At 37.0% G+C, this 16,348-nt stretch overlaps 1 pseudogene; it reads left to right on the plus strand.

Moving 5' to 3' along the window:
* The first annotated feature begins 11,458 nt into the window (after positions 1 to 11,458).
* On the plus strand, positions 11,459 to 11,676 carry LOC114636845 (annotated as a pseudogene).
* The last annotated feature ends 4,672 nt before the right edge of the window (positions 11,677 to 16,348 follow it).

The following is a 16,348-nucleotide window of genomic DNA, read 5'->3' on the forward strand; positions in this document are numbered from 1 at the left end:
AAAGAACTCCAGGGACAAAAATGGAGAAAGACTGAGGGAAAGGCAGTCTAGTGACTGGTCCAAATTGGGATCCATCTCAAGGGGAGGCTCCAAGCCCTAACACCATTATTGATGCTATGATGTGCTTACAGACAGGAGCCTAGAGTGGCAGCCCTCCAAGAGGCCCAACAAGCAGCTGAAAAAGTTAGATGCAGATACTTACACCCAACCCATAGACAGAAGCAGCAGACTCCTGGGCTTGAATTAGGGAAAGGCTGGAAAATGCTGAAGAGGAGGGTGAGCCTATAGGAAGAACAGCAGTCTCAACTAACTTGGACCTCCAGATCTCTCAGACACTGAGCCACCAACTAGGCAGCATACATTAGCTAATATGAGGCCTCTGACACATAGACAGCAGAAGACTGCCTGGTCTGGCCCCAGTGAAAGAAGATTCACCTAACCTTCGAGACACTTGAGGCCCCAGGGAGTGGGGAGGTCTGGTGGGGTTGCAGGGATCCTCTTGGAGATGGGGGAGGAGGAATGGGATGAGGAACTGTCCGAGGGTGGACCAGAAGGGGGATAACCACTGGACTTAAAAAAAAAAAGAATAGTGAAGAAAACAAAAGAAAAACAGCAACAAAAAGAAAACAAACAAACAAAAAGGTATTATTTTTCCATATATTCTATTCTTCCTTTTATTTTTGTATTGTCTTTATTTCTAGTGTAATATGGCAGATAAAAGGCTGTAATGGAATTAAGGGATATCATTCAATTTAATTGTTTGGCAATCCTTACAACACAAGTACAGAAGAGAGATGGAAATGTTTTTAAAAATTGTCGTCTTTCTACCTTTGCAGCTGGTTTCCCTTAACTCTCTAAAGCATTTAAATAAACTCTCCCTGAGCCTCATTTTGGAAATTATTTTGTAAGTTGATCTGATTCTATGTGTGTTGAAATTGGCATTTCCCATATCTGGTCAGAACTGTTAATACTGCATATCTGCAGCTTTTCTTCGTAAGTACTGAGCACTACAGTCAATTAAGGTCATGGCAAATGACAACTACGTCCTGTCTTAGGAACTGAGCAATGCAAAATGAAAATGTATGGGGAATGAAAATATGTCTCTTCCAATCCATGAAGTATAAAATGATTTTTCTCCCAAATCACCAAGGTACTTAGCTCATTTACAAGTCCCTTGAGGACAGATGTGAGACTGATTTTCTGAAGTTATTTATTCTTGGTTCACAGCCTTGGTGGTGCTTAAGGGACTTAAAGATCTTATCAAAACTATGTTAACCATGCGTTTCTAATACCATCTTTTACGACTCCCAACATATATTTCTTGTGCAAAGAAGTGGAATTTTTTTATGGAAAATGTCATGACAAGAGGCTTATCAATATGGAAAAAATTCCCTCATGTTAAGAACAAGAGGAGAAACTATACAATGTCCCACTGACAGTGCTGGAGATTAAAACAAAACAAAATAAAATAAAATGTTCTTTGGAATTAAACAAATGTATCCCTACACCTTGGGAAACTTTAGTTTATACATATGTATGGACCTCTTGTCCTCTGGATGCTCTGAATGGAAGTTTTTGCTCAGCATCCTGAGTCATGGGCAAGATCTTTCGAAGCCGTGAAGTAGCCCTTCCAGGCACATGTGTGTTTACACTAGTTTCTCGTTTCCACCCCACAGCCACAGTATTTAGACTCATGTCCATGTTGAAGGCTTTTCTAAATGGAATATCCCTTCCTCAGTTCCAGGGGCCACCTCTGCAAGTATACTCAATTATGTTAGCAACACCAAAACCCTCATATTTCCTATAAAAGTGAGTCAAGGATCAGATGTATCAGGACAAAGAGTTAAGAACAACACAACTCAGTGAAACTTTTAAGCCAAAATACCATTAGTGTGTTATTACTAATCTAATTCAACAGATAATTTTAGGAAAAGGTCCCTTTATATCAAACTTCTTCCCTAGATGAAGCTCATGTTTTCTGGTGGACACTGTTTTTAACAATAGTCATATTTTATGATTAATTGCTCTCTCAACTGGTTTTTCTCTAGATTTGGGATCCAAAAGTCTTTCCACATTAGCTCAAATTCCTATCTGGCTTTCAATTGTCAAATGACTACTTCGAATAAGACCTTTAACTCCTATATGTCAACTTCACTTTCTCCCTAGGATAAATATAACAGAGTTATCCAAGGTATTGAATGGCTCACCATAATTATTGACATATGATCAAATCCAAGCTAATGTGTGACTACCTTACCCAGTACCATCATCACTTGCAGTACACCTGTTCTTGAAGGAAGCTACACTTCAGCTAGGCTATGGAATGCAGAATTTATGAACCTGTGACAACCTGTAATGTAAACAGTAGTTTACTCCTTCTTATGGGAAAATGGGGTTGTTGACAAATTTCTATTTCTGGGAAGATGGAGAACAATTTTTTTTTTATTAAAACTGTTAAGTACCACAACAAATATCTGGAGATGTATATATACTAAAATTCTGGAAGACCCAATTAAAGAAGAAAAGAAGACTCAGGTTAGGAATGTAATATCTGAAGAAAGACAAGGACAGAGTGTAGATTACACGCTTTTTATTATGAAATAGGATCTCATGTAATTTCTTATTTTCCTGATTTCACATTTCAAGTGCTGAATTACAGGCTTACTGCTCTCTGGATTATTCATGCAATTCTGGGGATGAATCCCATGCTTTGTGCATTTGCAGCAACAAATACACAGATATTTATCAAGTGCGTAGGTGTACTTCTCATTATAAATATCCAAAATGAAAAAAAAACTAAAAACATAAATATTGATGGACATGACATGTATTCCTGAAATCTCAACAGAACTTTTCTTTCTCTTGCCATGAAACAAGTAAAGAAAAATTTAGCTAGAAGGAAATTTTCCAGGCAGCAACTGTGGCTGTAGGTGTGTGGAGTTATTTCCAGATCATAATATTTATGCCAATGAACAATGTTTCTGTTTTATAGCAATATCATAATTTTCTTATTAGTAAAGTTTTGTGTGCAATGTAATTTGAAATCTGAGATGGTGATAATTCCAGAATTCATTTATTTTCCATTTGTTTTATGTGCCTGGTTTTTATCTCTTTCCACGTGAGTTTATTGTCAGCTTTCCTATTTTTGTAAAGAACTTTGTTGGAATTTTGATATATATTGAACTGAATCTGTAAATTACGTTTGGTAAGACGGTCGTTTGCAAATGGGTTCAAAATATGAAGCATACTGCTTCGTGAGAATGGGAGGTGTTTCCTTCTTCCAATGTCTTTATTGCCTAAAACTTTTAATTATAAAACAAGTGTTTCACTTGCTTGGTTAGAGTCATTATAAAATAGCTGTGAGGCTACTATGAAAGATACTGTTTCACAAATTTTTTCTCAATATGGTTCTCATTTTTATTTAGAAATGCTTCTGAATTTTGTGTATAAATCTTGTGTCCTACTATTTTGCTGAATGTATTTATCAACAATAGAAGATTCCTGGTAGAATCTTTTAGACTTTGATGTATGATTTTCTGTATTAGGGTTATAGATTTTATAGAATACTAGAATAGAGGATATTAGAAAATAAAGATACTCACCCAAATTCTTTGTCTATCTTCAAAATATATATTGAACTATAATTTTCTTTTTTGTTGAGTCTTTGTGTGGTTTTGGTATGCAATAATGTATTCATTAAAATATCTGGAAATGTTCCTTTGGTTTCCATTTTGTAGAATATTTTGATGAATATTGGCATTAATTACTTTTTAAAGGTTTTATAAAATTTTGTGCTGAGTTGATCTATACCTGAGCTTTTTGTATTTAAGGTATTTTAATTACTAATTCTATTTTACTAAAGGTTTTGATCTGTTCACATTGTTTATTTCATCCTGATTTAACTTCGATAGGTCATGTATATAAAGAAAATGATCCATACATTTTAGGTTTCATAGCTTTGTAGAATATTGGTTTTTAAAAGATGTCTAAATGATTCTCTGTGTTTTCTCAATTCTTTTGTAATATCTCTTTTTTTATTCCCAATCTTAATAAATTGCTCTCCCTCCCTCTCTCCTTTTCTTCATTAGTCTGGCAAAAAGTTTATCATTCTTGTTACATTTGCCAAAGAATCAACCTTTCTTTCTTTCTTTGAGACTTTGTATTGTTTTATGTTCCCATTTCAGCTATTTCAGACCTGTATTTGATTATAGTTTCTATTATCTATTCTTGGTATGATATTTATTTTTTAAATATCATTGAGTTATTAGTATGAGATCTCAGTAATTTTTTTTTAAATATGAGCATTTAGTTCTGTGAACATGACCCTTTCCTTATATACAAAAGATTTTGGTATGTTGTATTTTCAAAGTATTCTTTTCCTTCTTAATTTCTATCTTGACCCAAATTTTCATTTAGTAGGGGGTTGTTTAGCTTCAATGAGTTTATACTTTCTTCAATTTTTGTTGTTGACATTCAATTTTAACACACTTCATTATAAGTGGCTTGGTCTTTTCTCCTTACAGAATTTAATATTTTTTTCTTTTTTCCTCTACATTTAGTGTTTTGATTATTATATGTTATGGGAAATTATTTTTCTGGTTCTACAAATTGGGCGTTCTTTATGACTCTTGTAGCTTGACAGCAACCTCTCCTTTAGATAGAATGCAGAATGTTATTTCAATTGTCCAGTATCTTCTAAGACTTGCTTTGTATCCTAATAGATGGTCAATTGTGGAGACAGTTCCATGGTCTACTACTAGGAAATTGTATTCTTTAGTGATTAGGCAAAATGTTTTACTGACTTCAAGTTTGGCTTATGGCTTGTGGTGTAATTTAACTCCAGAGTTTCTCTGACTAGTTATTCTCAGACTGGGGTATTGATGCCATCCATTGTAATTATATGAAGTTTAATTACTGTAGGCAAAACATTGTTTTCTTTTATGAATTTGGGTATCCTTACATTTGTTGCATAAATATTCAGGATTGTAAAAGTTATTGTGGTGGATTTTTTTAATTAATTGAGTATATAGTGTCCTTCCATATCACTTCTTATTAGTTTTGGATAGAAGACTATTTTTTAGATATTAAAACAGCGAATGACTATTTGCTTCTTCTTTACATTTCCTTGAAATAACTTTTCCCACCTTTTTACCACAAGGTGACATTTGTCTGTGATGATGAGTTGTGTATATTAGAGTGAACAGAAAGAACATTTCTATTTTCTAATGTAACATCTTAGTCTGTGTCTTTCTACTGATGAATTGAAACCAATTTAACGTTATTTTCCTATTTTTCTGCTTATTTTTCTTGTTCTTTTTTATTATTATTATTTTGCTGTTATAGTGTTGGGGAGGGTTTTTTTGTTAGTCTTGTTATGTTTAAGTGTTCTAGGATTCTTTATTCCTTTTTCCTCTTGAGCTTTAACTTTGAAACCAAAGTATTCTTTCTAGTATCTTCTATAGAACTACATTGCTGAACAGAAATGTCTTAAATATGTTTTCATCATGAAGCTTTTTCTTCTTTAATTGTAATTAAAGTTTTATGGGGCATAGTATTTGGTGCTGTCTTCTGTGATCATTCAGTGGTGGTAGGACATCCATACAGGCCCTTCTTGCTTTAAGTTCTCCACTGAAAAAGCATTTTTTATTTAATGGGCCTGCCTTTACAGGTGTCTTGCTCTTTTCCTCTCCCAGGTTTTAATATCTTTTCTTTGTTCTTCACATTCAGTGCTTTGATTATAATGTGTAGAAGTAAATTTCTTTTCTAGTCCTGTCTATGTGGTGTATAATATGCCTCTTGCAACTCAATAGATATCTCTTTGTTTAAATTTGAGATTTTTTTTAACCATGAATTGGTTAAAATATTTTCCATGCCTTTTCTGAGTTTCTTTTCCTTTCTCCATATCTATTTCTATAGGTTTTGTTTTTTTTCTTTTACAAGATACTTTATTTTGAATGTATTTTATCTTTTTAATAGTTTACTTTTATTTACTTATTTTCATTCTTATGTCCAGAGTTTATCCCCATCCTACTCCACCCTCTGACTGTTCCACATCCCACAGCTCCTTTGCCACCCATCTCCAAGTGGATGTCCACACTCCCCTACACACAAACACTACCAGATCCCCAGACTCCCTTGGGCCCAAAGTCTCTCAAGGGTTAGGTGCAACTTCTATGACTGACTCCAGACCTGGTAGTCCTCTGCTGTATATGTGTTGGTGGCCTCATATCAGCTAGTGTATGCTGCCTGGTTGGTGGCTTAGTGTCTGAGAGATTTCTGGGGTCCAGGTTAATTGAGACTGCTGGTTTTCCTCTAGGGTTGTCCTCCTCCTCAGCTTCTTCCAGATTTACCCTAATTCAACCACAGGGGTTACCAGCTTCTGTTCATTGGCTGGGTGTAAATATTTCCATCTGACTATTTCAACTCCTTATTGAGCCTTTTGAAGGGCAGTCATGATAGGCCCTTTTTTGTAAACACACCATATAGCAGCAGTAATAGTGTCAGGCCTTGGGGCCTCCCTCTGAGCTGGATCTCACTTTGGGCCTGTTACTGAACCTCCTTTTCCTCAGGCTCTTCTCTATTTTTGTCCCTGCAGTTATTTCAGACAGGACCAATTATGGGTCAGAGTTTTTTAGTGTCTGAAATTTCAGGCCAACTTTGCATGAAACATTTTTTAGATTTAACATTTTCTTTCACTGAAGTTTCTCCTTCTTCTATATTGACTTCAAAACTCAAAATTATCTCTTCCACTTCATTCAGTCTTCTGGTAAGGCTTTTTACCTCTGAGATGTTTGTTTGACTTTCCTATTTTTTCATTATGTTTTATTTCAGTTTGATTTTTCTTTGTTAAATTCTAGTTATTATCTTGAATTTTTCCCTTTATGTTCAACTGCCTATGTTTTCATTATGTTCACTGTGGCATTTATTCATATCTTCCTTATTGACCTTGACTATATTTATAATTGTTTTTAGTCCTCATTCCTATCTTGCAGCTAAATTGCTTTTCATATAATAATAGGGATGCTGGTTTTCAGATGGAGCATGTTGTTTTGGTTATTCATATTTTTGTTTTTATGTTGGGATCTAGGCATAAATCAAGTTATGATGTTTATGGTAGTTCTGGCTGTGTGTGCCTTGTCACTCCTGTGTATTTTTTTAAATTTGGCTGTTGTTACTCCAGTCTTACCAGTTCTAGACAAGCAGATTCCTGACTCTCAGTCTCAAAGCCACTCTGAGTTTTATGGCTCAGATCTCTAGTTGGAACTCTGATTTCAGTTCTAAGAAGTATTGTGTTGGTACTGTGGGTCAGGTGAGTGTAAATGTAGCAGGGGAGGAAGGGGATTGCCTCTGGAAATCTTTTTAATGAGACTTGCTGTTCAGTTCCAAAAGGCAGAAATAGGGATGGCTTCAGTCTAGTCATCAATGATGGTGAATACCAAGGCAAGAGAGATAGTTGGGGGAAGGTTGGAAATATACACCTACTGCCTGACTAGGGTTTCTTCAGAAAAACCAGAATGGAAGAGGAGGAAATGGACATATAGGTAGGCAAATTGGGGCCCAAACAAATGTAGTAACTATGTGGACCCAGTTATAGAACAGTTCAATGGTTGGTGGGCAGTCACAAAGTAGTAGAGATGGACTGGAAAGAATGGCTAAGTAAACTAGCGAGGAAGAACCAGGGTGACTTTGTGACTACAATTCAAATATCTGCCAAGGCATCAAGAAACAGAGATCTGTTGAGAAGAATAATTGGTGAGGTCAATAAGAAGGAACCAGAGGCATTGTAGTTCTGTATTTAGAGTGATGGCTGTGTACCACAGGGATAGAGCTAAGCTTAAAAAAAAAAGACTGAGATGGACAACATGGAAAGGTTTAAGACTAACCAAGATAAATCAAATTGGAGGAAGAGAAAGACAGCACAGGTAGCCTGTCAGGGTTCCAGTCAAGTGAAGTGGCAGTAGCATCGCTAGTACTGAGAAATTCTGCAATCTGAAAGGAATCACAATGGAGTGGAGATGGTCTAGGAAGGATTACCTAGGAGGACAACAAGGAAAAACTATGAAAGATGGTGTTTAGAACATCAACTATTGGCTGAGTTCTAAGGGGATGTCAAAGGGCTGGACACATTCCAGGTTTCTGTTATGACATTAGGCTATATATTCATTTGAAGATTTGAATCTGGGAACCAAAATCTAAAAAGAGCATATTGACTGTTTTCTGGGTCTAGGTTACTGCATTCAATATAAGATTTCCTAGTTCTATCCAGTTATCTTTAGATTTCATTGCTTTATTTTTTATAGTAGAGTAGTATTCCATTGTACATTACATTTTTATTATCCGTGCATTAGTTAAAGTACATGTAGGATGTTTTCATTTTCTAGATATTGTAAGTAGAGTAGCAATAAACATGACTGAGCAAATATCCTTGGAGTCGGATTTTGAGTCCCTGGGTCATATGCTAAGGAGTAATAGAGCTGGGTCACAGGGAAGATTTATGCATAGAATTTTGAGATTTCTCCACACTGATTTCCAAAGCAGCTGGAGCAGTTTTCAATCCCACCAGCAGTGAACAGGGATTCCTTTTTCCACACATATTTATCAACATTTTTATTTCAGTAGTATTGTTGACCTTGTCATTCTGACTGGGCAAAGATGAAATATAAATGTTGTTTTAATTTGCATAGGCTCTGTACCAGACAAAAGAATCCTCCTTTTGAGTTATTGCTTAAGGCAGTCGTAGAAACTCCTTAAACAATACAAGCTATTGCTGTTTTCCTTGGTTGCCTCCAAGAAGGTGAAGCTCCCATTGTTGAGGGGCACAGTATACTTTGGACAAGGAACTCAGAGGATTAAAGATGGATATAACTCAAAGATCTCCTCCATGAAAAGTAGTTTTTATAGTATAGGAAGCAGATATGAAAGTTGCCAAGAGAAGACAGCAATCAATAGTCATATCTATCAGTGGAAACATCTATATACCACACAAATGACCATTAAGATAAGATATCCCTAAAGGTACAATAGTGACACTTAAAGCCTGGCAAGCATCTAAGTGGTTGTAAAGTCCACTCAATAGGAGGAAATTCATGTCTGACATTTGAAGCCTAACTAACCACCCATGGCAGTTTGGTAACAGATCTTAGAGGAGAACATGCTACTGCCTCTTTTCTAAACTAATATGAACAAGGTTTCTCAGTAAGTATCTTAAATGTGCTTGAATTCTCCTTATTCTGTGACTCAAGCATGTGTTATATTCAGTGACAGGCAAAGGGTCAGACAATGAAGGTAGCCAAGAATACTGTCAATAGCTTATAATGCTTAGAGGTCTATGGGACCTCATTGACTAACAATTCAAGAGAAATAAATTTTCCTGGTATTGTAATTTTATTTGCTAGCGTAAGATAACAAGATAGAATATTGTGCCATCATGATTAAAACTCTTTTTATATATGTACATGTTTAAATTTCAGAAACCTTACTTAGCAGTAGGTATCCAAATGCCTTTATCAACTCAACTTTAGTGTTAGTTATACCTTTACGTATTTACTCGTTTACCCTGCCTTTAACTCTTTAACCCATTGCTCCCTTTGTTATGAGGTATTTAGAACAAGAGCCTCGAAAGTAACCACAATGATGTTATCTGACACTACAATGCAAGCTGCCAAGATATTTTCCTGATTTTGCATACCAGAAATCATATATTTCCCTCAGATGATGCTTTAGATTGGAATATAGAGAGTAGTAAGAGACCTACTGAATGAATGCTATTGACTTTGTCCTGTGGTATGTGTACCAGCCAGTGTGAGCCATGAACCAGTGGTGTCACCTAGCCTTGGATGATAAACTGATGACTTCTTTTCCTGGAGGGATGTAGACAATGGCATTCTCATCTAAATCTTTCCTTACTTTCAGAAGCATTGACAGCCGTAGGAAACTGATGTACATGATTGAGGTTGATTTACTGCCAGTGGGCTTCTCTGAAGCACAACTGGGACTAGTTAAAACATTGTTTTATCTTCTTCATTCTAGTCTTCCTTCTCTAAGAACAAGCTGACACTATTTTTATATTCTTTTTCTATTTTTTAAATTGAAATTTGATTACATTGAATTGTGGAAGCCTTCTTAGTCACTTCATCAAGAAAAGAAGGTCCTCACAACAGCACATTAAACACTTAATGACCTATTTCCAGTTAGTCTCTAGACCAATGGAAGAATGTGAAAAGACAAGACTTCCAAATATATTGCTTACATAGACCTTTATTCAGAAACAATCATCAAATTATACATTTAAGTGGCAGACCAGATATTAGTTTTATGATAGTAAATAAGTTCATGTGCTACAAAATGACAAGCAGCTAGAGCTGGTGGCTTTTAGTTTCAGCAAAGATGAAAGAGATAGTGTTAAAAAACAAGAAAAAGAATTTTTGACAACCAATTGTACCAAAACCACCCCAGCTTTTCCAGATGCAACAAAATACAGAAGCTGAGAAAGAGGGAATGATCTCTGAGTCACTGTACTTCACCTAGTGACTATGTCCAGGAACAGGATATTTCCTATTTTGGGGAGTACTTGTTATGCTAGTTATAGACGGATCTGCATTTTGGTTAGGAAATTGTTGGACCAGCCCACAATGAATTAGCTTTACATCTTACTGGGTGGGCAGCCAGTCCTTCAAAAAGGTGATTACATGAATGAGTGCAACACACTTGGTTATCAAGCCTTGGACGACAGAGAACGTGGTAAGTCTGACATTCTGAACTGATCTGTGTTTACGGTCTTCTCATGAATTTTAATTTTTAGAAGCAGTTTGGTCCTTCCAAATTGCTACCATGAATTAAATGTCAGTTACCAATGTGGAATTTATTAGTGTTGTACATGATATACTATGTTAGTTTGCTTTTGCTTTTGTGTCTAGGTGTTGATGCCTATGTGAAACATCAAGACAATAGGCAAGGGTTGCTTTGAAGAAGATGCCAGAAAAAAAAGAACTTTTCATTTTCTTCCATTTTGTTACTCTTTAAAAAGGTTTATGTCTTAGTAGGCATTAGACTTTTCTATTTTCTCAGGTTTCCTCTAATATGAACCCTATATTCTGGGATTTTACAGTTGTTAGTCATGAACAAATTGGTTTTGAAATTGCTTAGAGTTTCAGAAATTGGGACTACTATTATCAAATATGTTATTTTCTGCAAGCAACGCTACTTTGTTCTGTGGAACAGAGGTGTTTCTGGGTATGGGGTATGTAACCAAGCAAGTACTTGCAAAGTTAAATGAAACAAATCATGAAATTGGAATGGAATATCAAGAACATCCTAAAAGAAGAGTTGGGGGATTAATGTGTGTATATGAGAGAGTTACTATCCAGTATTCTAAAAACTTGAGCTTTTTCTATGAGAATCACCTTTTGTGAGTGAGAAATATCATATAATGTCTTTCAGATCCTGAGACACCAGGACAATGTCTTACCAAGAACAGCAGTGTAAGCAGCCTTGCCAGCCTTCTCCTATGTGCCCACCCCCAAAGTGCCCTGAGCCTTGTCCTCCTCCAAAGTGCCCTGAGCTTATTCTCCTCCAAAGTGCCCTGAGTTGTGCCCTCCTCAGCCATGCCAGCAGAAATGCCCTCCTGTACAACCTCCTCCACCCTGCCAGCAGAAGTGTACACCCAAGAGCAAGTGAAGGCATTAGCAATCATCAAGACCAAGAGAAGAGAAGGGAATCCATTATGTATTTCCATAACATTTCTGTCTTCCTTTCAAAACTTCTCATGGATGCAGAAGAATCTTCTCCACCCTTCACCCTCCATCCACATGCCAGTGATGATCTCTGATTAGGAAGGAATTTCCCTGAGTATATTTTCCTGCTGCTGTCAAGGGAATGCTGGAAATGGCCCTTCCTCTGTAGTCTATTATTCCTGACGCTCAGAAGGAAGAATAGCAAGTGGCATTCCAGTGCCCTCAGAGGAGGCTTCTCAGTGTGCCTGTTACTTGGGCAGGGGTTTATACAATTTGGACAATTGTCACTGATGTTTCTTTTTCCGAATAAACAATTATGGTGATGGTATGGAAATATTTTTTGAAAATTGCCTTATAAGCTATATCATTTTTCTCTCATTTGATTCTACATTATTTACTTTCATTTTTTCTGTATATAAATACCTTACAAGAAGCAACTTAAGGAAGTCCTAGTTTATTTTTACCTACAGTTTGAGAGAGTTCAATCATGGTGGCAGGTGAATAGCCACATTGTATGTAAAGCCAATAAGCAGAAGACAAGAAATGGGGCCATGTTTTACAGCTCAAATTCCATTCCCAGTTACCAGTAAAGCTCTACCTACTTAAAATTCTAGAACATTCTAAACAATTATAACCTTTCTGTTCAAGCACATGAGATTATAGATGATGACATTTTACATTCAAATTACAAATAATATCTTGAAAACACTGAAAAGACTTGTGATCAATTGTCTCAGAATTGGAAGCTGGACTAAATACTATTTTTTACTATTTTTTACTTCAAATTCTTGTTATTGTCTATAATTACTATTTGTTTCTTTGATTAACAAATTATTTAAGCATTTAGAAATTGAATTCCTCTCCCCTGCCCCCATTCAGGAAAGTAGCATTTACATCACAATCTTGTTCCTGGAAGATAATTTTATCAGTACCTTCATTAGATTAGCACAATGCCTGAGAATGCATTAACTCTTAGTAAACATTCATTTATCACAGTCTGTGTCCATTATTACTGCATGTGTATGAGGCTTATGTGTAACTAGTACAGGAAGTACTATTTTAAATGTATTATTCTGAAGTTTTATAATTAAACTCAATTTTCTATATGACATTTCAGGTCAAGAAAGCTCTGGGGAGTAGGTGGAATGCCTACCACAGTCCTGGAAACATAGGTAGTACAGAATAAAAAGAGTAACAGGAGTCAAGGTGTGAAACTGTCTCCTCTTCATGCATGCCACCTTCTTTCACTAACAACCCACAAAATGTCACATCCTGTCACTGTTGCTCATCTGAATGTTGTGACTCCATATTTGAAACCTTGGTAATTTTGATGTTAATTAGATCTGTAGAGTCATCGTTGATATCCAGCTCAGTTACCAAATTCTCAGCCTCCTAGTCAAGTTATTACTAACATATTGTCCTGGGTGTCCAAATGCGGTTATAAGCATATGAGTCTTCTATTAAGTTTAAACTATAATAAGGTTACTAAGGCTTTTAGATTAGGAGTACCTTGAAGGTAGGCCTGGATCATTGATTCTCTGGAGTAGAGCATGAGTCCTGTTTAAGGAAGCTTGATCAAGCAGTTATAAGGTTGAAAATGTCTTTCTGGAGTACATTTGTGCAGTCATCTAATATTAAATGCTAAATATTACTCCTGAATAAGAGTAGAATGTTCTGTTGTATCACAAGGAAAGTTCCTTATAGTATGAGAGAGGCACATATTCACAGTAAGATGCTCGGGAGATAGGGAGTTCAGGGGACCCTCCAGAATGTACCAGAGATCTGGGAGATGAGAGATTCAAAGAGAGGGACTTTAGATAAAATGCCCTATATGGGGAGAGGAAACTTGTAGAGCCTACCTCCACCAGAAAGATAGGGCATCAAGTGAGGGATGGGCTTGGCATCCCACAGTCAAAACTCTGACACATAATTGTTCCTGTCTGAAAGAAATGCAGGGATGGAAATGGAGAGGAGGCTGAGGAAAAGGTTCAGTGACAGACTCAAAGTGGGATCCAGCTCCAGGGAAGGCCTGAAGACCTGACACTATTACTGAGGCTACGAAATTCTCACAAAAAGGGACCTATCATGACTGCCTTCCCAAAGACCTAACAAGCAGCTGAAAGAGTCAGATGCAGATATTTGCACCCAAACAATGAACAGAAGCTGCTGACCCCTGTAGTTGAATTAGAGGAATCTGGAAGAAGCTGAGGAGGAGGGTGACCATGCAAGAGGACCAGCAATCTCAATTAACCTGGACACTGGAACACCAACCAGGCAGGATGCACAAGCTGATATGAGGTCCCCAACACATATATAGAAGAGGACTGCGAGTTTGGGTTTAGTCAGAGAAGATGCACCTAACCCTCAAGAGACTGGAGGACCCAGGGAGTTTAGAGGTCTGGTGGGGTGGGGGTGGGGACATCCTTGGGGAGACAGGAAGATGGGGAGGAGGTATTGGATATGGAACAGTTGGGGGGGGTAGACCAGGAGGAGAATAAAACTTGGAGTTATAAATAAATAAATAAATAAATAAATAAATAAATGCTATAAAAGAAATGAAGCCATACAAACTTTTAGCAGTTGTGTTTGAGAAACTAAACATTCTTGGGACTTGAAAGGATAAAGATTCACCTTTTACCAGGCTTCTACTTATTCAAAGTGCAGGACAGCTTTTCCTACATATGTTCTCATTGGATGCTTACCCTTTAATTTCCTGAGACATGGACAAACTCATATACAGCATCAATATCCCTTCAGGACACATTATGGGCACTTCTTCTGGTGTCTTATTTCCATTCTACCTCTGCTGTGCTTGGAGTCATAGCTGTCTTGAAAGCCTCCCTTGATGAAATGCCCCTTCCTTAGTCCTATGTGTCATCTCCAAAGTGTACTTAATTGGACCAACATCAACAAAAACCTCACTCAACCTGTAAAAGTGTGTACTGAGTATCAAATCGAGGTTCAGATATCTTAAAATCAGAAATCAATAAGAACAACAGGACTTCTGACACTCAGGTAGAGTTGAGACTTATGCAAAAGTCTCTGACAGGACCATTAGATGTGTTGCAGATCCTTATCTATGATATGAATAGCTAATTTTGTTACTTGGGCATCTGAAATTTCTCTTAGCTTCCTGGAAGTGGCTCATGTTTCCTGGTGGGATATAAGTTTTCCTTCTAGTCAGATAAAGCTCCAATCTGAGTATCTGGCAAACCAGGTTTTGTTTGCTACTCTATGGGGGCAGAAGTGTGTATCTCTCTCTCTCTCTCTCTCTCCCTCTCTCTCTCTCTCTCTCTCTCTCTCTCTCTCTCTCTCTCTCTGTGTGTGTGTGTGAAAGAGAGAGAGACATGGATAGAATCCAGGGTCTTGAGTACACTATGCACTCTCTGCCACTCTCACCCCTACCCTATCATTGATCTACACAGCTCATTCTATAACATGTTTAATGAGGAAAGGAATAATAAAACTCAAGACAATTCAGTGAGATCTCTTTCTAATTTTTGACTTTTAAAGCAGTTGTGGCTGATAAGCAAAACTCTGAACATAATGAAAGTATCTAATCTGTTAAGTCTTGTTATATTTAGCCATGGAGAAAACTATACAGACCATTAACATAATGACCATACCCCTTACCCCAAAGGTCCTTCCTTGAGTCCCTCCGTTGGAAAGTCTGTAGCTAGTGCTACCTTCCATCCCCACCATGTGTAATTTTGAGAATGCCAAGCTCTTGGGCTGAGAAAAGGAGCAAGCAGCAACAGCCACAATTTTAAGGGCAAGCTCTGGGTATGTGATATGAATAAAACAAAAATAAAACAAAATGAAAGGTTTGCTTTCTTTTACCCAGGTCTAACACTTCCTAAAGGTGCCCAGTTTTCCATACTGAGCATATTTCATAGTGGGCAAACATACTTGGAAGAGCTGAAGACGCTCCCAAGACAAGGTTTTCCTGCTTGGCCATCAAGAAGGCAGCCATGACCCTTGACCTAGAGATGTAAGGAAGTCTGGGAAGAATTAGTCTTGTCCTCCAGAGCACCTCTTTCTCCCGCCCCATGATGACATTTATGACATCTCTGGCTTGCTGTCTATAATTTATCATTTTTCCCTCCACGAATATGGAATCTCTATTCTTGCCAAGGTTGGAGCAATTTTCCTAAAGTATAGGCAAACCTAGCTTTGTAACTGTCACATAGTTTAAATGAATAATAAATATAAGTATTATAAATGCCAGAGGAGGCATAGTATTTTATAAAAATTAAGCATCAAATTCTGCTTTAAATTTCCAAGATATTGAAAATACCCAACTGTAATTCTTAAGTAAGACTTTAAGTTGATCTGGGTGACAAGACAAGACTTTTTTAGAATAGATGACCTTTACTGCACGTCAAACATAAACATTATTGCTTACAAAATCTATCACGTAAAAATATGTTTATATCAGGCCCGGTCTTTAATTCTAGGCAGATATCTGCCTTTAATTCCAGCACTGGGGTAGGGTGGGGATGCAGAAGCAGGTGTATCTCTGAGTTTGAGGTTAGTCTAGTCTACAGAGTGAGTTCCAGGATAGGGAAACCCTGCTTTGAAAACATATGTGTGTGTGTGTGTGTGTGTGTGTGTGT

The sequence above is a fragment of the Grammomys surdaster genome, unplaced genomic scaffold, assembly GCF_004785775.1.
Source record: "Grammomys surdaster isolate TR1022 unplaced genomic scaffold, NIH_TR_1.0 124976, whole genome shotgun sequence".
Classification (NCBI taxonomy): Eukaryota; Metazoa; Chordata; class Mammalia; order Rodentia; family Muridae; genus Grammomys; species Grammomys surdaster.